The sequence below is a fragment of the Hyaena hyaena genome, unplaced genomic scaffold (genome assembly GCF_003009895.1).
Source record: "Hyaena hyaena isolate Hyena2069 unplaced genomic scaffold, ASM300989v1 scaffold_146, whole genome shotgun sequence".
Classification (NCBI taxonomy): domain Eukaryota; kingdom Metazoa; phylum Chordata; class Mammalia; order Carnivora; family Hyaenidae; genus Hyaena; species Hyaena hyaena.
In genome coordinates, this window is record NW_024080778.1 from 845,834 (window position 1) to 868,549 (window position 22,716).

Genomic DNA, 22,716 nt, shown 5'->3' on the forward strand with positions numbered 1-22,716 from the left:
TTGTACATAGAAAGTATTTTTGAGATTGAAGCTGACCTTATTGGTACTGAACTATATGAACCTTATGGTTGTGTCATAAGGCAGGGTCCTTGTGCCTTATAAAAAATATCATATATATAGTTACATGTAACTTCTTATTTCTTTAATATCTGCCTCTTCCATTGGACTAGAAACACCCCAAGGACTTATTTTGTATATTTTTTTATGTTTATTTATTTTTGAGAGACAGAGACAGAACATAAGCAAAGAAGGGGCAGAAAGAGAGGGAGATACAGAATCTGAAGCAGGCTCCAGGCTCTGAGCTGCCAGCACAGAGCCCAATGTGGGGCTCAAACTCTCGCTTTGTGACATCATGACCCGAGCCAAAGTCACACTTAACCAACTCAGCCACCCAGGCGCCCCAGACTTATTTTGTTTCAAGAGTTTCTATACAAATAGATGCTTAAAATTTTTGGAGGATGAAAAAAAATTTTTTTTTGTGAAATGAACTAAAAATTGAATAAATAAAGATAAGCATTGCTGAATTAAACAAATGAAATGTCAGCCAGGGAGCATTCAGTTTCAGACTACCATAACAAAGTGAATATCTCAACAAGGCAAGTCAAATGAAATTTTTGGTTTTCCAGTGTATAAAAAATTACATTTATACTACACCACAGCCTGTTAAGTGTGCAATAGCATTATGTCTAAAAAAATAATGTACATATCTTAATTTAAAAATACTTTAGGGGAGCCTGGGTTGCTCAGTCAATTAAGCAACCAATATTGGCTTAGGGTCTGATCTCGCGATTCATGAGTTTGACCACAGCATCAGGCTCTGTATTGATAGCTGGGAGCCTGGAGCCTGCCTCGGACCCTGTTCTGCCCCTCCCCCATTTGTGCTCAGTCTCTGTCCCTCTCTCAAAAATAAATAAACATTAAAAAAATACTTTACTGATAAAAAATGGTTAACTGTCACTTTAGCTTTTAGCAAGTCATAATCTTTTTGCTGGTGGAGGGTCTTGCCTTGATGTGGATGCCTGCAGGCTGTTCAGGTGGCTGCTGAGGGTTGGAGTGGTTGTGGTGATTTCCTATAATAAGACAACAGTGGAGTTTGCGGTAATGATGGACTCTTCCTTTCACAAATGATTTCTCTGTGCTATGTGATGGTATTTGACAGCATTGTACCCACAGTAGAACCTCTACAAAATTGGAGTCAGTCTTCTCAAACCCTGCTGCTGCTTTATCAAGTAAGTTTACATAATATTCTTAATCCTTTGTTGTCCTTTCAACATTCACAGCATCTCCAGTGGGAGTAGATTGTTGTTCCATTCAACAAACCACTTACTTTGCTCATCCATAAGAAGCAACTCTTCATCTGCTTAAGTTTTCTCCTGAGATTGCAGCAATGCAGTCCCATCTTCAGACTCCACTTCTAATTCTAGTTCTCTTGCTGTTTCTACCACATCTCCGGTACTTCCTCCACTGAAGTCTTGAACCTCTCAAAGTCATCCATGAGGGTTGGAGTCAAATTCTTCCAAATTCCTGTAAATGTTGATATTTTGACCTCTTTCCTTGAATCATGGATGTTCTTAATGACTTGAAAGTTTTGAATTTACTTTGTCCAGACTAATAAAAGGAATCACTATCTATGGCAGCTATAGCCTTATGAAATGTATTTCTTAAACTTGAAATTCAAAATTCCTCCTTGATCCATGGGCTGCAGAATGAATGTTATGTTAGCAGGCAACATTAATCTCATTGTCCATCTCCATCAGAGCTCTTGAGTGACCAGGTACATTGTCAAGGAGCAGTCATATTTTGAAAGATATCTTTTGTCCTTGGCAGTAGGTCTCAAATACTACAAATATTGAAAATATTCAATAAAACATGTTATAAGTAGATGAACTGTCATCAGGCTTTGTTGTTCCATTTACAGAGAATAGGCAGAGTAGATTTAGCATAAATCTTAGGGGCCCTAGGATTTTTAGGATGATAAATGATTATTGGCTTCAACTTAAAGGCACCAGTTGCATTAGCTCCCAACAAGAGAGCCAACCTGACCTTTGAAGGCTTAAGGCTAGGCATTGACTTCTGTCTGGCTATGAAAGTCCTGGATGGAGTCCTCTTCCAATATAATGGTGTTTCATCTACACTGAGAATCTGTTGTTTAGTGTAGACACTTTCACTAATTACCTTAGGTTGATCTTCTTGATAATCACTGCAGCTTCTACATCAGGGCTTGCTGTTTCATATTGCACGTTTATGTTACCAAGATGGCTTCTTTTATTCAGACCCATGAACCAACCTCTGCTAGCTTTCAACTCTTCTTTGGCAGCTTCCTCACTTCTCTCTGCCTTCACAGAATTGAAGAGAGTTAGGGCCTTGCTCTGGATTAGGTTTTAGCTTAAGGGAATATTGTGGCTGGTTTGATCTTCTGTCCAATTCTATGGAACTTTCTCCATATCATCAAGTCTGTTTCATGTTCTTTTCATTTGTGTGTTCTCTGAGGTAGCGCTTACAATTTTCTTCAAGAACTTCTCCTTTGCACTCGTAAACTGGCTAAGCTGTTTGGTGCAGGAGGCTTTCAGCTTACCTCAGCTTTCAACATGCCTTCCTCACTAAGCTTAATCATTTCTCGTTTTTGAGTTAAAGTGAGAGACATGTGACTCTTCCTTTCACTTGAACACATACAGGCATTGTAGGGTTATTAATTGGCCTAATTTCAAGATTGTTGTGTCTCTGAGAATTGGGAGACCTGAGGAGAGAGAGAGAGAGAGAGACAGGGACCAGCTGCTCTGTGGAGTAGTCAGAACAAATACATTTATCAAGTTCACTGTCTTATATGGGCGTGGTTCGTGATGCCTTCAAACAATTAAAATAGTTACATCAAAGATCACGTCATATCAAATGTAATAATAATGAAAAAGTTTGAACTATTTTGAGGGGCGCTTGGGTGGATCAGTTGGTTAAGTGCCGGTGTCTCTTGGTTTTGGCTTAGGTCATGATCTCGCTGTTTCATGAGTTCAAGCCCCATGTCCAGCTGGTAGCCTGCTTGGGGTTCTCTCTCTTTCACTCTCTCTCACTCTCTGCACCTCCCCAAACCATGCTGTCTTTGTCTCTCAAAAAATAAATAAACTTAAAAAAAATAAAAGTTTAAACTATTTTGAGAATTACTAAAATGTGACAAAGACACAAAGTGAGCAAATGCTGTTGGAAGAATGGCACCAACAGACTTGCTCGACATAAGGTTGCCACAAATCTTCAATTTGTTAAAACACTCAATTATCTGAGAAGTGCAGTAAAGCAAAGCACAATAAAATGAGGCACGCCTGTACAGTTTTCAGCACCTTGTTTCCTGACTCTGCTCTTTCATAATGGTTAGTGTAACGCTTGGATAACAGACAGCTGCTTAATACTTTCTGGTTTCATCCCTGGCCTCCAGTTATGTCAGATATGCCAAGTCCATGAAAACACCAAGTGATTTAATTCATGCCAGTAGGTATTTATTGCACAGTTTCTTGTGCTTGGTTTTGTGCTATATTCTCTTCATACCATGATGTTTATTCCTTTGTACCTTTGTTAATGGAGATCTTTCTACCTTGAATGTTTTTCCCTTTCTTCTTCATTTATGTAACCACTATTTATTCCATAAGACATCTCAGGCATCACCGACCCCATAAAACCTTTCCTGAACCATAATGTGACTGAGGTCGCAGAGATCTTATATATAACTTTATTTATAGAACTTAGCACACTTATTTTAGTATATTCAACATTATCTATATATCCATATCCCCCACTAGATTATGGTCCTCAGAGTAAAGCAATCAGAAGCAATCTGAAGAAGACTAGCACTTACTTCCATGATCTTTTTACTTGTATCTGCAGCGGAATACTCTGTCTTACTTTCTAGTACGATGGATAGATTGCTGTTGATTTATCTAAAGCCAAGATCTACTTGAGCATTTCCATTGCCCTTGATCTATAGGTATAGGTCTAGGTATAGAATTCTAGTTTGGAAATAAATTTCTTTTAGAATTTTAAAAGCATTGCTTCACTGTCTTTTTGTTTCTAGTGTTGCTGAGAAATCCAAACCATTCCTATGACTCCTTTAAATATCTACAGAGATAGAGTAATATAATAATTTCCCACATACCTAACATGCTGCTTCCACAGTTATTAATTCCTAGTCAATAATGTTACATCTATAGCTCACCCTCCACTTCCTACTCAACTTGCAATTATTTTAAATAAAACTCCAGACATCATACTCTCTCACTTGTGAATATTCAGTAATTATCTCTGAAAGAGATAAAGAATTGTATTGTTAATTCTTGATATATAATTTGTTTTATTCTCTCTGAAAGTTGTTAGAGAATTACTTTTCTTCCCAGAGTTCTGAAATTTTACAATAATGTGCCAGTGATTGCCCTTTATATCAGTAATTTCATGTTCTTCCGTTTTAAGAAATGTTCTTAGATTGTTTCATTGACAACTTCTTTCCCTTATTACTCAGATGCTAAGCCTTCTGGAATGGTGTTATAATTTTCTTTTCTTTCTGTTTCTCATTTCTTTGACTTTTTTGTTCTGCTTTCTGATTTTCTCAACTTCATCTATCCGTCTATCAACGTTTTCATTTCTGCTATTATATTTTTTAAACTTTTAAAAAAATTTCTAAAGAGTGAGAGAGTGCAAGCAGGGGAGGGGCAGAGGCAGAGAGAGAGAGAGAAAGAGAGAGGGAGGGAGAGAGAGAACCTTAAGCTAGCTCCACATTTAATGTGGAGCCTTACATGGGGCTTGATCCCATAACTTTGGGATCAAGTATGACCTGAGCCAAAATCAAGAGTCAGGCACTTGAGGCACATGGGTGGCTCAGTCGGTTGAGTGCCAACTTCAGCTCAGGTCATGATCTCACAGTTCATGAGTTCGAGCCCTGCTTCAGGCTCTGTGCTGACGCTCAGAGCCTGAAGCCTGGTTTGGATCCTATGTCTCCCTCTCTCTCTCCCCATCCCTCACTTCTGCTCTCTCTCTCTCTCTCAAAAATAAAATAAAAAAATTAAGAACAAAAGAGTCGAACACTCAACCAACTAAACCACCTAGGTGCCCCTCTGCTACTGTATTTTTAATGTCTTAAGAGTCTGTTCTATGTGTTTCTTTCTTTTTTTTTTTTTTTGCATCTTATTTTTGTTTCATGGATACAACATATTCTTTCCCTCTTTTTCTTTTAAATAACTTAATGGTGTATTTTTAAAGTTTTTCTCTCCTCCTCAGTTGCCTTCTTCCCCTGCCCCCACTGTTTGCTTATTTTAGTTTTCATTTTCTGTGATAGAGACTTTCTTTATTAGGTTTGTAACCCCTTAGCTCTCTGCTCATGATCAAGAAAGTGTGAGCCTAAAAAACTGATATACACACTGAGCTTGTGGAAAGAACTTTTCAACTTTGAATTTCAGTGACTCAGAATTTGGGTGGGCCATTCCAGAAGAAACTTTGAGGTGAGTGTCTTAAGGTCTTCCTCTTAGGAAGATCAGATTCTGTGGAAAAGAGTTTTTCCGTTTCTTTTCTGGCTGTCAGCATGTTGGAGGTTGTGTTGGGGAAGAAAGTGAGGAGTGTCTGCATTCAGCAATTCACTAGACATATGGTCCCATGGCGTCCCTTCTCTGTTTTGTCTAGGTTGGAGTAAGAGACCCGGGATCTTACTGTTTCTCAAACAGCTTCTATCCACACCTTCTGTATCATTCTGATTTTAGTATATGTGCTGCCAAAGTGAGCGCTACCCACACAGGGACTCTCACACTGTGTTTCAGACTTTTCTGGTGTTGCCAATTTCTGATCCTTCTGAGACTGTGGTGCAAATGATGTTGATTTTGAACCTTCCTCACTGCCAGCTTGGGATTTGGGTTTCTTGGGGATACTAGAGCAATTTTCTCGCATTATGTCTTCCAACTTCTAAAATGTTGTTGCTACTAACATTGCTTCTAAAATGTCTTCTACTGTTTTCTCCACACTTGTTGATTTAGATATTAAACATGGCACATTTATTATAATTATAATTTTGTGGAATTTTGGGAGGGAGAAAAGTAGATGTGTGTATTCACATAATCTTAGCCTGGAAGAGTCGCTCACCTCTTTTTTTAAAATCTTAAAATTCTACAACCATTGTTTCATACAAAAGTGAAACCTGTTCCTTGTAATGGGCTTCTCAGTAGGATTTCAGAGTGTGCACCAAGGCATCTGAGCTCCTTGGATTTGCAGTGACTACTGGTACCCAGTGACTACTGGGCTCAGCTACCAGCAAGGTCTCATCATGCTAGATGAGGATATCTTTGCTCTCTTTCTTGAAGGGTCATCCACATATTTCTGGTAATGGGCCTTTGCAGATGCACCAGAAGATTGCATAAACATGGGCCATGTGACCCACACTTTAAATGGATAAGTTATATGATATGTAAGTATTATCTCAATAAAGCTTCTTCTTTTTGTTTAATAGTTCAATGAACTCCTATATATCCTTTTCTCAATTTCATCAATTGTTTACATTTTGTTCCATTTACTTTGTCATATTCTTTCTCTCTAGATGTACATATATATATATATATATATGGATGTATGCATATATGTATACATTTTCTCAGCTCATTTGAGGGTCATTTGGGATGACTGTGGAATACTACTCAGCAATAAAAGAATGAACTACTGGCACACACAACATGAATGAATCTCAATACTTATGCAGAGTAAAAGAAACCAGATTAAAAAAGAGTATATATGGTATATTTCCATTTACATAAAATGGTGGGAAATGCAAATCAATCAATAGTGACACAGAACACAGAACTGTTGTTGTCTGGGAGATGGGATGGGAGGCTGAGGGGCAAGAGGAAAGGATTACAATGGGGTACAAGGAACCTTTTGGGGGTGAGGAATATGTTCTTTATCTTGATTGTGATGATAATTTCATGAGTGTATACATAAGTAAAAATTTACCAAATTGTATACTTTAAATATATATATAGTTTATTGCAGGTTAATTGTTCCTCAATTAAACCTATTAAGAATATTTCAAGTTGCACACTTTGATATAGACAGTATATTGTATATCAATTATATCTCAGTAAAGCTGTTAGCAGAGTCAGAAGACAAATGAAAAAAATACTTTTAAATCATATACAAAGGGCTATTTTTTAAAAAACAGTTTTTTAATTTATTTTGAGAGAGAGAGAGAGACTGAGAGAGAGTGAATTGGGGTGGGAGGAGGAAGGACAGAGAGAGAGGGAGACAGAGAATCCCAAGCAGGGCTTGATCTCATGAACTGTGAGATCATGACCTGAGCTGAAATCAAGAGTCAGACGCCTAACCAGCTGACCACCCAGGCACCCTAAAGGGCTAATTTTCTTAATATAAAATCCCCACTAAAGAAATAAGAAACCCAAAACAACTGAAAATGAGTAAAGGATATGACAGTTCATGAAAAAGTAAAATAATTGGCCCTTAAACCCAAAATAGTTGGCCTCATTTGTAAAAAGAAAAATTCAATATTAAAGCACCACTGGTACTGTTTTTTTGCTCTTTAGTGGGCAAATATCCAACAATTCCATACAACACAATATTAGTATGAGTTTGTGGAAACAGGTGCTCTCCCTCATAGATGGTAAGTGTGTGGACTAATGCAACAGCTAAGAAGGATGATTTAATAATATGTATCTTTCTATTGGCTCCATCCTTCTACATAGCAATTCCATTTCTTAGAATTTTTTCTATAGACATACATGTGTGTCGCAGACTATGGAGTCTGGAATTCTCTCTTGTGCAGCAGGAGAGTGGACACAGAATTGAAAATGAGAGAGGCTAATGTCTGGGAGGAGAAAAGAGCTCTGAACAGGGTTTTCTCTCCATATTTATTGAACACTCCAGATATTACCCATGTGGCAATGTGAAGAAAACAAGATCTTACACCTGTGAACGTGGAGAAAACAATCAGGCAGTAATCATTAATGTGTAAGAAGCAAAAGATCTGGGGGGCAAGTGGAGTTTGTGATCAAAGTACAATAATATATTGGTGTCAGATGGAAAGTAATTTCCTGCAGGTGATAGAACAAGTTACTCATGATTCTATTATAATATCTTGCTAGCTAACCTTGGGCACTTTCTCCCCATGTGGCGGTTTTCCATCCTACACAATTTTCACTTCTGTAAGTAGAACCCATTTCCCCACACTTGTGTAAGTGCAAAGTGAGCTTTGTTCAATGTTCCTCATTGAAGCTTTATTTGTAGTAAAGATTGGCAACAATCTAAATGCCTGTCCACAGGAGATTGGCTAAATAATTATATTCAGCCATTAGATGGAGTTATGTGCATTGGTTAAAAGAATGAGAATGCTCTTTATAAGTAGGAATGAAATAATCTTTTCTTTTTTTTTAAGTTTATTTATTTATTTTGAGAAAGAGCACGTGTGCACATGAGTGCATGAGTGAGGGTGGGGCAGAAAGAGAGGGAGAGAGGGTCCTAAACAACTTTCATGCATTCAGCACAGAGGCCAACACATGGCTCAAACCCATGAACAATGAGATCATGACCTGAGCCAAAGTCTGACACTTAACCAACAGAGCCACCCAGGCGCCGCAAAAATTCTTAAGTGAAAAAAGCAAGGTGCAGAACAACGTGTATAGTGTGCTACCCTATGGATTAAAAATAAGCCTATAAATACATATTTGACACAATAGACATAAAACTGTGTGGAAGGGCATACAAGAAACTGGTTAACAATGGTTGCCTCTCTGGGGCGCCTGGGTGGCTCAATCAGTTAAGCGTCTGGCTTTGGCTCAGGTCATGATCTCATAGTTCGTGGGTTTGAGCACTGCATCGGGCTCTGTGCTTACAGCCAGATCAGAGCCTGGAGCCTGTTTCAGATTCTGTATCTCCTTCTCTCTCTGACTCTCCCCTGCTCATGCTGTCTCTCTTTCTCAGAAATAAATAAAAAACATAAAAAAAAAAATGGTTGTCTCTGTGGAGTGGTTTGAAGAAAGGTTTTGAATAAGTCTTTCTTCTTCTTCTTCTTCTTCTTCTTCTTCTTCTTCTTCTTCTTCTTCTTCTTCTTCTTCTTCTTTTAGATAAGACTTGAATCTTGAATCATTTGAATGTATTTCCCATGTTTAGAAAGAACCTCTTGATTACTGATACTAATGAACTCTTTGGGGGCTGTGGAAGTTTTAGCCCAAAAATAAATTTGTTTTGTTTTACAGTTCTCCCTCATCTTTCCCTCTTCCTTCCCTCATTCTTTCCACTAGCATTTAAAAAATCATTTTTAAAAATCCAAGTGTTTTGCAACAGAAAAATATTTCATATTTTCAAGTTACATAGTTCATAATATTTCTAGATTGAAGTCCTCATTACGTCCTAACATATTTTAGGAGGTGGAAGCTGGGTGAAAAAGTCTAAACATTTTTAACACTTTGGAAGCATATTGCCAAATTGCTCCTTGAAAGATTGTACTAATTTAAGTTCTTACTTGCAGTTAATAGAAGTGCCCCTTTTCTTGAACCCTCACAGGTACTTGTGATAACCTTTTTTAAATTCTAATTTGGTGGGCTAAACTCCTATCTCATTTTAACTTGCATGATCTAAATTGTAATGAGTAGCTCATGGGTGGCTCAGTTGGTTAAGCACCAGACTCTGGATTTTGGCTCAGGTCATGATCTCACAGTTCATGGGTTCGAGCCCCACATCACGCTTTGTGCTGACAATGCAGAGCCTGCTTGGGATCCTTTCTCTCTCCTTCTCTCCCGCTTCCTCTGGCTCAAGCTGGTGTTTTCTCTCAAAATAAATAAAATGAAAAAAAATTGTAATGAGTAACATTTTTTCAAAGGCATATTGGTCATTTGAGTTCTTTTTTTAATCTTTTTTTTTGTTTTTTTAATTATATATGTATTACATTTATTGTGTTTTCCTGATACACAATACAATCTACATTGAAATATGCAAGTATGCTGATATTTGGCATTACATAAGGAATCTAAATGTATTTTTCCTGAGTTAACAAATTTTTAAAGCAACCATTTATAAAAAATCTACTCTGCGTTGATTATAAAAGTGCTTCACTAATTCTAAATCCTCATATATTCTTGGATGTATCACAGAATTTAGAATCTGTTTCATTGACCTATGTCAATGAAACCTATAACTACATTGCCTAGTTATTTTTGCTTAAGAGTTTTAATTCTATTCTTTAGTCTTTTGTTCTATAATTTTGGCATTGGAATTTTAATGGGACTATGTTACATTTATAAATGATATTTAGGAGATTTGAAATTTTACAACATGAATTCTCCTTATCAAGGCATTGTACTCCATTTATTTAAGACCACTTTTATATTCCCCAGTAAAATTTTGTATTTTTCTTTATGTCAGCCCTGCATATTTCTTTTTGAGTTTACTCCAAGGTGTTGGAATTTATAGCCTCTTCCCCAATGATTGGGTTACTTTATTGTGTCCTTTCGACTTCATGTCATATTCTATCACTCAGCATCTCTGCAGTTCCCGGTAGTACCCCTGCTGTCAGAGCAGTTGATGGGAGCTTTGAATGCCATGGGTCTGACGGATATTATTTATTCTTCTTGTGCTTGAATTGCCCACCTCTTAGTCTCCTTTTATGGCCTGTCGAGAGTTTATAGTGACCCACTGCTGGATCAAGAACCAGAATCTGTAGTAGCTCTCCTTCATTTACATAAACGGCTAACTGGTTGTCTGCCAGGTTTTTAGTGCCACCCCACAGAGAGCACACCACTTGTGCCTCTGATCCCTGCTTGGATATCTGATTCCAGGCACTTCCTTCCTCACAGGGCTTATCCCCACCCAGGGCCCCCTGAACAACCCTATGAAATGTCAATTGCTTGTTTCCATTTGAACCCAGAGACTTGCTCCTGTGTTTATTAAATATCTATACAAGAAAGAGCCTGGCTCTAAATCAGAACATTTTAGAAAGAAAGAGAAAAACAAATATGATAACCTTTTAAAATTGAAGCTCTCTATGCCATGGACTTTCTAAGCATTTTCTTTTTTTAAGGTAAAATAAAATCTTTTATTAAAATTCCTGTTCCATTAAAAATTTTTTATTGTGGTAAAATACACATAAAGAAATTTACCATCTTAGACCTTTTTCATAATACAGGTCAATAGTGTTTGGTATATGCACATTGTTGGGCAATCCCAGAAAATCCAGAGTTTTTCATCTTGCAAAACTGAAACTATACTCATTAAACAACTCCCTCTTCCCCTCTTCCCCCCAGGACTGGTAATCACCATTCTACTCTCTTTGTATGAGTGTGACTACTCTTGATACCTCATGTAAATGAAGTCGGGCAGTATTTATCTTTTTGTGACTGGCTTATTTCACTTAGCTTATTTCACTTATTTCACTCAGAATGTCCTCAAGGTTCATCCATATTTTAGCATGTGTCAGAATTTCCTTCCTGTAAAAAATTTTTTTAATGTTTATTTGTTTGAGAGAGAGAGTGCGCACATGCACACATGCACACACACACACACACACACACACACACACACACGAGTGGGGGAGGGGCAGGGAGAAAGAGAGAGAGAGAGAATCCCAAGCAGGCTCCAGGCTTCAAGCTGTCAGTACAGAACCCTATGAGGGGCTCAAACTCCAGAATTGTGAGATCATGACCTGAGCCAAAGTCAAACACCTAACTGATTGAGCCACCTAGATACCCCTAGAAATTCCTTCCCTTTTTTAATTAAAAATTTTTTTTTAAAATTTATATTTGAGAGAGAGACAGAGAGAGAGACAGCTTGAGCGGGGGAGAGGGAGATTGAGACAGAATCTGAAGCACATTCCAGGTTCCAAGCTGTCAGCACAGAACCTGATGCGAGGCTTGAACCCATGAGCAGTGAGATCATGACCTGAGGCGAAGTAGGACTCTTAACTAACTAAGCCACCCAGGCACCCCTAAATTCCTTCCTTTTTAAGACTGAATGATAGTCCATGTTATGTATATATACTTTGTTTATCCATTCCTCCCTTGATGGACACTTGAACTGCTATACCTTTTAGCTATGGTAAATAATGCTACTATGACAATGGGTGTACACATATCTCTTTGGGACTCTGCTTTCAATCATTTTCTAAATGTTTTACTGGGTTTACTCATTTCATCCTTACTACAGCTTTATGAATTTAATACTAAGTTTCATGGATGTGGAAACTGAGGCACGTAGAGGTAAAGTAACTAATTGTGATTCTAGAACTCCCATGTTTGACCCTGCACTATCCTGTTTTCCAAAAGAGTCATCTAGATGTCTTGCACCAGGGAATGGAAAATAAAGAAGAGAAATGAAAATCATGCTTGCATTGGCTGTCTACAGAATAAGAGGGAGGTGTTAATTTTTATTATTCACCATATTGGAAGAACAATTCAGTAAAAAATATATTCAAGCTATTTTTATTCTTACTGAATGAATTATAAAGTCAAGAGGTTTCCAGATAATTCAGAAAAATGTCCTGCTTTTGTGTTACCTTAAAAAAATTACTCTGATAATTGCTTTGATATGAGTAATCTAGACAGACTACTTCATAATTTCAAAATGAAACAAACTCTCAATTTCCTGTTTGTATAAACACAGCCATAAGATAAGATAAGAATTAAGAAAGAAAGAGATGGCTGGTTTTGAAAATCTTATGAAAAAATAACTTGCTTGCACTGTTAGTATCTATAAGTCTTACTTTGAGGGTAGATCTTATAGACATCCATACAGTGAGTTGAAATATTATTCTCAGAAGGCTAAAAACAGCCTGATCAATAGACTCTTCATAAACAGCCAGGGTGGGGATGGAAAAATTGGTCCTGGTCGTCATCTCCTGATCTGAATTCCTGTAACATTGACTTGCTTGTGTCTTAACTTGCACATACTCCCTATATGCTTTTACACTATACATTCCAGAATCTCATGAGAAATATGTTCTGAGGAATGTTTTTTAATAAGTTGTCTTACTGTGTGTGTGTGTGTGTGTGTGTGTGTGTGTATTGCATATATCTTGATATTTTTTCTCTTTCCTTTTTTTTTCCAACTTAGCTGCACATTAAAATCATCCATCTTCCTTAGGTCTCAAAACACTGCTGTGTTCTCAGGATCAGGAAATAAATATGTTTTTGTTTCCTGTCTCACAAAATAAATTATTTGACTTGTTTTTCTAAGCTAAATTGTATTTCACTTCCTTTTAGATTTTTTTTAGCACAGACTTTTTTTCAGTTAGTGTAAAATTTATACCTAGGAAACAGGTTTTTTTCCTCCCCAAAAATGTAAAGTCCATTCTAGAGATAGAAATCATTGAATACTTTTCCACAAAATTATCCTCAAGATAGATGGAGAATGTTTTTTGAAGTCTGATGAGTTTTGGTTGTACAGAGATATATGCAGCAGTGGATAAAGAAAGAAAATGTTTGAAGAAACTTAAAAAATGGCCTCAACTTAAAGAGAGGTAAAGCAAAACCCTACTACAGAGGGAAATACAGAGGTCTCAGCTGAAATGTTCATGACTGTTATTCTACTTTGGTCACATTCATATGATGGGATTTTACTGTGAAAGTGTAACTTATCATAAAGATGTAGATAATACCATTAAAATTTTTTTTAATGTTTTATTTATTTTTGAGAGAGAGAGAGAGACAGATAGCGAGCATGAATAGGAGTGGAGCAGAGGGAGACACAGAATCTGAAGCAGGCTCCAGGCTCTGAGCTATCAGCACAGAGCCCTATGCGGGGCTCAAACTCACAAACCATGGGATCATGACTTGAGCCGAAGTTGGTCGCTAAACTGACTGAGCTAACCAGGCACACTGATAATAATATATTAATAAGTTTAAAAGTCAGCTTCTTTTATTTCAAAAGATATTTTTGGTATGCATCTTTCAAAAAAATATATATATATCTTTCAAAAGATATCTTCAAAATATATATCTTCAAAAGAGATATCTAAGTGTCTTGTACCAGGAAATAGAAAATAAATAACAGAAAGGAATATCATGCTTGCATTGGCTGTCTATAAAGTAAGAGGCAGGCATTATTTTTTTTATCATTCACTGTATTCAAGAACAGCATGATGGAACTCATGTTCAATTCAAATTTGTTGAGATACAAAGGTGATTTTAATTGCTCACTGAATTCTAGAAAAGGTTGAATGGAAAAAGCTGGGGCCTGGGCCTCAAGAGCAGCTGGAGCTACTGCTTCCATTGCTGCAGATCTTTTTCCTCTTTCTCTGCAAGTCTGCTTCCTTCTGTCTCTCTCTAGACCTGACTCTTCAACATGGCAGGAAGCACAGCTCACTGAATACCTCTGAAATTTCCACCAATACCTATTTACTAGACACTGTTGCCACCCAGGTTATGACCTGTTGGTCAATCCATGAAGTCATCTATGGCTGAAGAATCGCTCTCCTTTCTGTCCCAGGCTTCCTATGTTAAGCACTTACATTTTTCTGTCTGAGGACATTGGCTGGAATGGCAGATAGGACAGGCCAAAAGTGCCAAGTGGTTGTATGCTCAGGAGTAAGTTCAGTCAGAGAGGTATGTGGAGTTGGTGCCTAAAACTCTCTCCTAAGTGCCTAAACATTTATCTGCAGGGGGATAATTCTGAGTTAGGTACCATGGGCCTCTGAGAAGGTCCCCAGCAGGGCTCAAATCTTTTGTTATTGCTTGCTTCTTTTCCTCATCTCACTTCCGCACTCTCTTACCATGCTTCCTGCTAACATTTCCCAAATAAGCTGTTTGTATCCAAATCCTTCTTTCAGAATCTTCTCTTTGGGAGAATCCAAACTGAGACAACCATCAGAGAGTAACTGAGTTAGGTGTCCTTTACAACCAGGAAAAAAAAATCATGGACAGATTCTTAGCTTGGCCCATCTTGGGTCAAATGCCTACCTGTGGTCCAATCAGTTGTAGTCATGAGGACAGGGACATGGTAGCTATCATATGGCTAGAATAGCAGATAAAGTACTCAGAGTCAGGACTGAAAGGAATGAAGAGGAGCAAATCTAAGACACAGAAGGATATTATTCACAGAAGATAGACTATGTGTTGAATGATGCATTGGTTGGGTATATAAAACAATAGGTCTTTACTCATAAAGCAGTTAATAACATATTTTGTAAAATGTCTGTTCTAAGAAGATTTTTTGTGACTTTGTCTTAAAATAATTTTAAACTTACAAAAAAGCTACAAGAATAGTACAAAGAATTCTCATATACCAATTGCTGAGATTTAACAATGTTTTGTCCTATTTGTTTTTATAAAACTTTCTTTTTCTCTCATATTTATATATGCATGTATAAGACTAAGCTTATATGTATGTATGTCTTTATATATACAAGCACATATGTATGTACATATGTATAGATACATACTCTATATGTATACATGTATAAATATAAATATATTCATCTATCTTTTTCTCTGAACCATTTGAGAGTGTGTTGGAGGGATCATACCCCTTTACCCTTAAATGTATTTGCTAAGCACAAGGAATTCTCTTACATAATTTAAGTGTAGTCATGAACTCAGGAAATTTATTGTTGATTTTATACTATTATCTAATCTAAAGTTCATGGTTGAATTTTATCAATTATGTCAATATTATCCTCTATAACTAGTTTCTCCCTAGTCTAGGATTGGATCCAAGAGCATACATTGCATTTATTTGTCATGTCTCTAACTCCTTTAATGTGCAATAGTGTCCTCAACCTTTTTTTGACTTTAGCATTTTTGAAGAGTATAAGCCATATATTACAGAATATCCTTCAATTATGAAAGCAATATCTTTTATATGTATTGGTAACCAATACAACCAATATATTTTAACTAGCAGGTATGTAGAAGATAGAGCGAGAGGCAGCAGTGAGCAGGGGCTCTAAAGATGGCCTTGACAGTCAGTTCATTAATGTTGAAGTGGCTTTCATTCTACTTTATACTATATCTAGTCTTGATAGACTAAAACATGGCAAAGAGTGTTCACTGATTTAAGGCAGACAATGCAGTAATACTGGAATATGTTTGAATATGTGGATGCAATCAGTGTCAGTGATGAATTCTTCAAATCCTCTTCCTTCTTCTTTTTCTTCTCCTCCACTTCCTGCTGCTACTGCTGCTGCTGCTGCTGCTGCTTCTTCTTCTTCTTCTTCTTCTTCTTCTTCTTCTTCTTCTTCTTCCTCCTCCTCCTCCTCCAATACTATTCAAAGGTTGTGTCCATCCAAAAGTTTTATACAGTGAGTGGGTATGTTAAATATATCATAGAAATTTGTAGCTTGGTGGAGCTAGGTATTATTCAGTGGATTTTATAGAACAAGGACTTTAGATTTACTGAGCTCAAGACATTTGACTATGGGAGTCAGTGGAAAGCCATGATTAGATCCTACATAATCCTGATTTTTTGCTTGAGTAATCTCTTTTATTCTGCCCAAGTATGAAAATGATGCTAGTCACTGTAGTTGTCATCTCGAATCCCATTTGTGATTAGTGATTATCCAACTTTTAATGTATTTGATTCATCTCATTACTAAACAAAACAAATGAAGCTTTACCAGGGAAGTCCTCACTTTATGGGCTTCTATCTAAAATGTGTTACTTCTTGGGGCACCTGGGTGGCTCTGTTGGTTAAGTGTTTGACTTTGGCTCAGGTCATGATCTTAGAGTTAAGGGGTTCAATCCCTTGTGAGGCTCTGGACTGACAGCTCAGAGCCTGGGGCCTGTTTCAGATTCTTGGTCTCTGTCTCCCTCTGCCCCCCATCTGCTTGCGCTCTGTTTGTCTGTCTCTCTGCCTCTCTCTCAAAATAAATAAACATTAAAGAAATAAAAAAAGTGCTACCAAAATTAAGTACTAATTTGTACCCCAAAACATTCATTCTGCCAATAGAAATGCCTCCATAGCTAAGTGAACAATAGTTTTAATACATTAGTTTCTGATGTTTAGATGTTTTAATGTTTTTAAGTAGAAAAGGGAGTCTCTACTACTTGTTTTCATTTAAGAACAATGCACTTTGATGCATTAGAAACTCAAACCTCTCATTAGAAAGAAAATAATTTTTTTTTTCAGAGTTCTCCCCTCAGCAGGGAGAAGTGATTGAAAGGCAGTCTGGGATAGTGTGAGGAGTATGGGATTTAAGCAGTCAAATGGAATTTCAAATTCTGTAGTGTCAATATTAGCAGTAAGGCTTGGGCAAGGTAAGTAATCTTTCTGAGCTTCAGATTCCTCATTTTTGCAATGGTAGAAATAATACCAATTAGTTAGATCTTGGGTATTGTAAGTACTCCTCATGATGACAGAAAATGTATTTTAAAGTGTCTGGTGTGGTGGAAATGCTCAATCGTGATTATTTTCAAAGGGGTAATTGCCCGAGTCCTGTGCCGTGAGTGGGTACTAAGGAGCATCACTGTAGAGCGCGGAAGCTGATCCTACCAGCTGGTGCTAAAAATAACTTGAGATGGTCATAAACAGTCCATACAATTATCCTTGAAACTTGCCTTGCCCCAGGTTTGGGGCTAGCACTTAGCAACAGTTTTACCCTCCTCCCTTCTGCTTTTCTAGAAGTTAAGTTGCAATAAACAAACAAACAACTTCCTTACTCTTCAAAGTTGCTCCAGTTGCCCCTTATTTTCACCAGGTTTCACCAGCATAAAAAAGTTTCGTGATGGGGGTCAGTGTAATAGGACCTGTTGTGCTCTCCCCTTGGAGCTGTTGCTGTATTTATGGATTCCTTTCTTAATTAAACTATGACCTGTGTCCACAGCATGTTAATGCAGCCAGACATGGTAAAGAGATTTCTTGAGCTTTAAATCACATTCATGCTTTTGTTTTTCTCATCCCTAAAGCAAATAGATAAAAGAAATTTCATAGTCTTTAATAGGCATATTTCTTCCCTGGTTAAAGTCAGTAATGTCAAGTTCAGTGTGAATTTACAAAGTCTGAAGATGGGAGCTATAATGAGACTGCAATTCAGCCATGGAATGACAGTATTGCAAATGTGAAGCTGATGCAGCCTCAGTCACTGCCTGAATGGAATTCTCTACTTTCAGTGGAATGGAAACCCATGGAATGGCTCCTGCCTGCTCTTCTCTTCTTGTTTGAATAGAAAAGATACCAGTAGTACTGATAATTAAGTGTATGAAGCAGTTATTTTTGAGTTGGACAATTTTCTTGGAAAAATGTTTTAAAAACAATTGCCCAATACATGAAGATCACAGAATTGCTAATTTGGGAGCAACAGGGAAGTTCATGGGCCTAACCTCCCAGCTGCAATCATCATACCCTGGACAGTCTAACAGCTGGCCAACCATACTCTTTAGCATTCAGACTTATAAAATAAGCCATTCTAAGGCAAAAGGTGAATTTTTGTATTTGGGACTCCACAATCCTTTCTGCTTCATTCAAATCATTGTCTTCTAGAAACAGACAATATAAAAGAAAATGAAAGCAAACTGTATTAAAAAATATCTGTACCTACAGAATTGAAAGAAGATTTGGGTATTTCCCTTTTTTTTATTGTACTAATTTTTTCTTTATTCTAATGGTATACATTTGTGTAAATATACATACATATATATGCCAATAGAGAATATGCACACACCCAAACACACACACACACACACACACACATACACGCTCAAATACTTTCAGGCCACTCAAATTACTATTATTATTATAAATTATTATTTTTTTAATGTTTCCTTATTTTTGAGAGAGAGAGACAGAGTGCAAGCAGGGGAGGAGCAGAGAGATAGGGAGACGCAGATTCGAAAGCACAGAGCCTGATGTAGGGCTCAAACCTACAACGATGAGATCATGACCTGAGCCAAAGTGGGCTGCTTAACTTGCTGAGCCACCCAGGAGCCCCTCAAATTAAAGAACTTTTAAAGTGTTAAGTCAAAATGTGGTGGCGAGACTCCTGAGCCTGATAATGAGGACTGGACATTTACAAATGGCGGTCCCTGCCAGACACAATAGCCTCACAGTCTCCAGGTGTGATATGAGCACTCATGCAGGGAGCTCTCAATCATGATCTGCACTGAGCTTCCCTCTGCTGGTGTCTCAATTTCAAAAAGAGCCCACCAGGTGAAGGGAAAGCTTTAACAGCTGAGAATAGAACCAAATATGATAAAAAGTACGAGAAGATTTTTGGTGGCATATTGTAAGCTTTATGTCTTGGGAGTCTCGTGTATCAGAGCATTTTATTTTCTGCCAGCTTTTTCAAATCTGTCCCTTGGGAGACCCTTTGATTGATCAGTCCTCTTCTGATCCTGAGCTTTCCAGCCAAGCACTACTGCTCACGTTGGGCTGCAGTTTCGGCAAGTGCCTTATTCTGCACAGGGATGGCGTGTGAGGAGGAGGAATGATGGCGGAGAGCCGGGAGGGAACAGCTGTCTGTCAAATAGTAAACAGGGCCGGCTGCAGATCAAGGCCGAGCTGGAACACATGGCGTGCTTCAGGGACGGAGCAGAGCTGCTGAAAATTGAATCCTTCCTCCTAGCTCCCAACCCTGTCAAACCACAGCGCAGGAGTTAGCCTTACAGAGTTAGAGTTCCTAATTTTTATTTTACTCCACACATTTGCTTTCGACTTTGCTCATCGTAACCAAAAGAAGGCCTGAAAAGCAAAGAGATGAATATTTCAGGAGTTCGAGTGGAAAAGTCTCCACTGAAACCTCATTTATGCGAACTAATAGGCATTTACAGAAATCGGTTAAATTTTCCAGGGTTTGAGCCTTTCAGGGCCTACCTTTAGAATGAATGCTCTTAATGCCATCTCCTGCTAAAGTTTGAGTCTACCTTATGGTTTCTGTTTACTATATACCAGTGGGTCACAAAAATGAAAGATTTAGGTCACTATACGCTTACTTACTTTTGGAGATGACTTAAAAGAAAACAAACACGCTGGCTGCAGAAATGAAATGTGTAGTCATTCCCGAGTAATGATGTGGCCAGAGCAGCTTGTTTTCCAGGTTTTAGACACTGACTACTTTCAAGACTGTAGAAATTCTAGCTATTAATGCTTGCTTCGGGTTGTTCCACCTATTTACGGGGAGATTTGATCCATCAGCCACGGTTTATTGACAATCCTTCCTATGCCAAGCCTTCCACCAGGTACATGGGAGGATTATGAAAGAAGCAGAAGACACACATTAAACTGTAAGCTCTTGGGAGGGATGCAATCTAATCAGAGAAAACACAAGTTGGTGTCTGTACATGGAACAGATGGGACAAAGATCAGCTCTGCTCCCTGTGGTGTACTTGGTGCCCCAGGAATAGATGTGCAGCTCCTGTACCAAGGGCCCTAGCAGGGCATGCTATTGGATGTTCAGGAAAGAAAAGGATTATTAGTATTTACTTAGTATTTTTTCTCTCTTGTCCTGAAAGTGGTAAACAGAGTACCACAGCTCCATACTTTCTAATACAATATGTGACATGGCTTTGTCTGAGAAGTAGCAATGTTCTCAAGTATCAGAATCAACGTTTGAATTTGGCAAAGCAGTGAGCGTGTTGTGTTTTGGAACAGAATGGCCAGAATAGCATGGGTGGGATTCTGAGGCTAGACTTTGTGATTCCGTGGATCCAAACGAGGCTTGTCAATTTAGGTCATTCATTCAAGAAACATTTGAGTTACCTGCCCCATGCTCTGCTAGATGTTGGGGATTTAAGAATGACTAACAAAGAGGCCTTTCTTTCAATGAGTTCACAGTGTGGATGTACGTTGGGGGGAGAGTTTGGGTGGAGAGCAAGTAAGCAGAAAATTGCATTAGTGGATGGCAATTGCTGTAATGATTTTTATTTTCTATTTTTGAGTTTTGTAGTGGGATACAGGCAGTTGGTAGCTGTGCTGCTACTAAACTTTCTGGAGGAGGGGGAGGTGTGTGCTGGACTTGCTGCTGGGTATGGGTGTTGGGGGTCAGACAATTAAGGAAGTAGAGTTATGTTTACTGGTGGAATTTTGATACCCTTAGGGCAGTGACATTCTCAGGCATGACCATAAGTGGAAGAAAGTCTGTCACAGCCACTGTCAGTGCCTGGCCCATTCTCTCTCACCTACCATTGTAATAACCACTGTGGCTGAATTCTGACAGCTTGAAAATGTTCTGTGAGGATAACAGGCAGGCAGAATATAACAGAGAACGAATGCCCCCTTCCCTGCCACCCAATCCCATTAATAACTAATGGCAGTAAGTGCAAAAATATCCCAGGTCCTTCACTCCTCCAGTGGGATAATCCTGTGGCTTGACTCACAGAGTTCTATGGAGTGACAAATTGGTGGAAGCTTTGAGGTGATCCTAGACAGTTGCTAAGGGTAATTGTACTAACTCCTTCTGCATTCCCCAACCAACCTTAAGCAACCCAATTTGTCTTTCCTCTGCTGAACTCAAACAGGGTGAGGGAGTTCCACAGGTGAATATCCAGAGATGACTATTCATGTTCTGAGGGCTGGCCCATAGACTCTGGCTGAGCAAAGCAGATTTAAAAAAAAAATTTTTTTTTTACACATAATAGATTGACTTCTATACCATGTAGCCTTGCCTTCTTCATTATGAATATAGATATATCTGGAGTGGGCCACTGCATGGGTTGGCCTAAATGAGTTCATTCATTCAAGAAATACTTATTGAAAATCTGCAATGTGCCAACCGCTATGGTAGCCATTGTGGGTATAGCCGTGAACAAGGTAGATCTCAATTTATCCTTTATTAGGTGTTGAATGCAGTGCTTATGGAAACGGCAAATAGGAAATGGTAGCAAAAGCCAAGAGGTACACAATGGGTGTATCACACAGAAGTGCAGAAGCTGCGGGAGGGAGAGAGTCATGTCCATTTGGCAATGGGAGGAGAAGTTAAGAGAGATACAGAATCAGAGACGAAGAAGGACAAAGTCACAGTAATGTAGGACTCTGGAACTGGCATCCTGCAAGCCTGCTGATAGGATGTCAGGGTAGCTGGGTTGTAAAAGCTGCACTGGATTCTGACAGGCCATCCCAAACTCCATGTGCCTCTGCAATCTGGCTTTGTTGTTGGTCCTGTTTGTAGACATCTTTGGGGTCTAAGATCCTGGTTTCTTATTTCCTAGTGTATTATTCTTAGTCTTAATTATTATCAAAATTATTATCTTACAACAGACCTTCATTAATTAAGGAAGCTTGCAGTGAATTCTTCTTCATTTTATTTATTTAATTTTGTTTTTCTTTCATAGTTTATTGTCAAGTTGGTTTCCATATAACACCTGTGCTCATCCCAACAAGTGCCCTCCCCCATGCCCATCACCCCCCATCCCTCTCCCCCACCACCATCAGCCCTCAGTTTATTCTCAGCATTCAAGAATCTCTCATGGTTTGCCTCCCTCCCTCTCTCCAACTATTTTCTCCCTTCTCCTCCCCCATGGTCCTTTGTTAAGTTTCTCCTAATCCACCTATAAGTGAAAACATATGGTATCTGTCTTTCTCTGCCTGACTTATTTTGCTCAGCATAACATCCTCAAGTTCCATCCATGTTGCTACAAATAGCCAGATTTCATTCTTTCTCATTGCCATGTAATATTCCCTTGTATAGATAAAGCACATCTTGATCCATTCGTCAGTTGATGGACACTTAGGCTCTTTCTATGATTTGGCTACTGTTGAGAGTGCTGCTATGAACATTGCCCCTGTGCATCAGCAGTCCTGTATCCCTCGGGTAAATTCCTAGCAGTGCTATTG

At 38.3% G+C, this 22,716-nt stretch overlaps 1 pseudogene; it reads right to left on the minus strand.

Moving 5' to 3' along the window:
* Positions 1 to 974: 974 nt before the first annotated feature.
* On the minus strand, positions 975 to 2,671 carry LOC120236144 (annotated as a pseudogene).
* Positions 2,672 to 22,716: the final 20,045 nt, after the last annotated feature.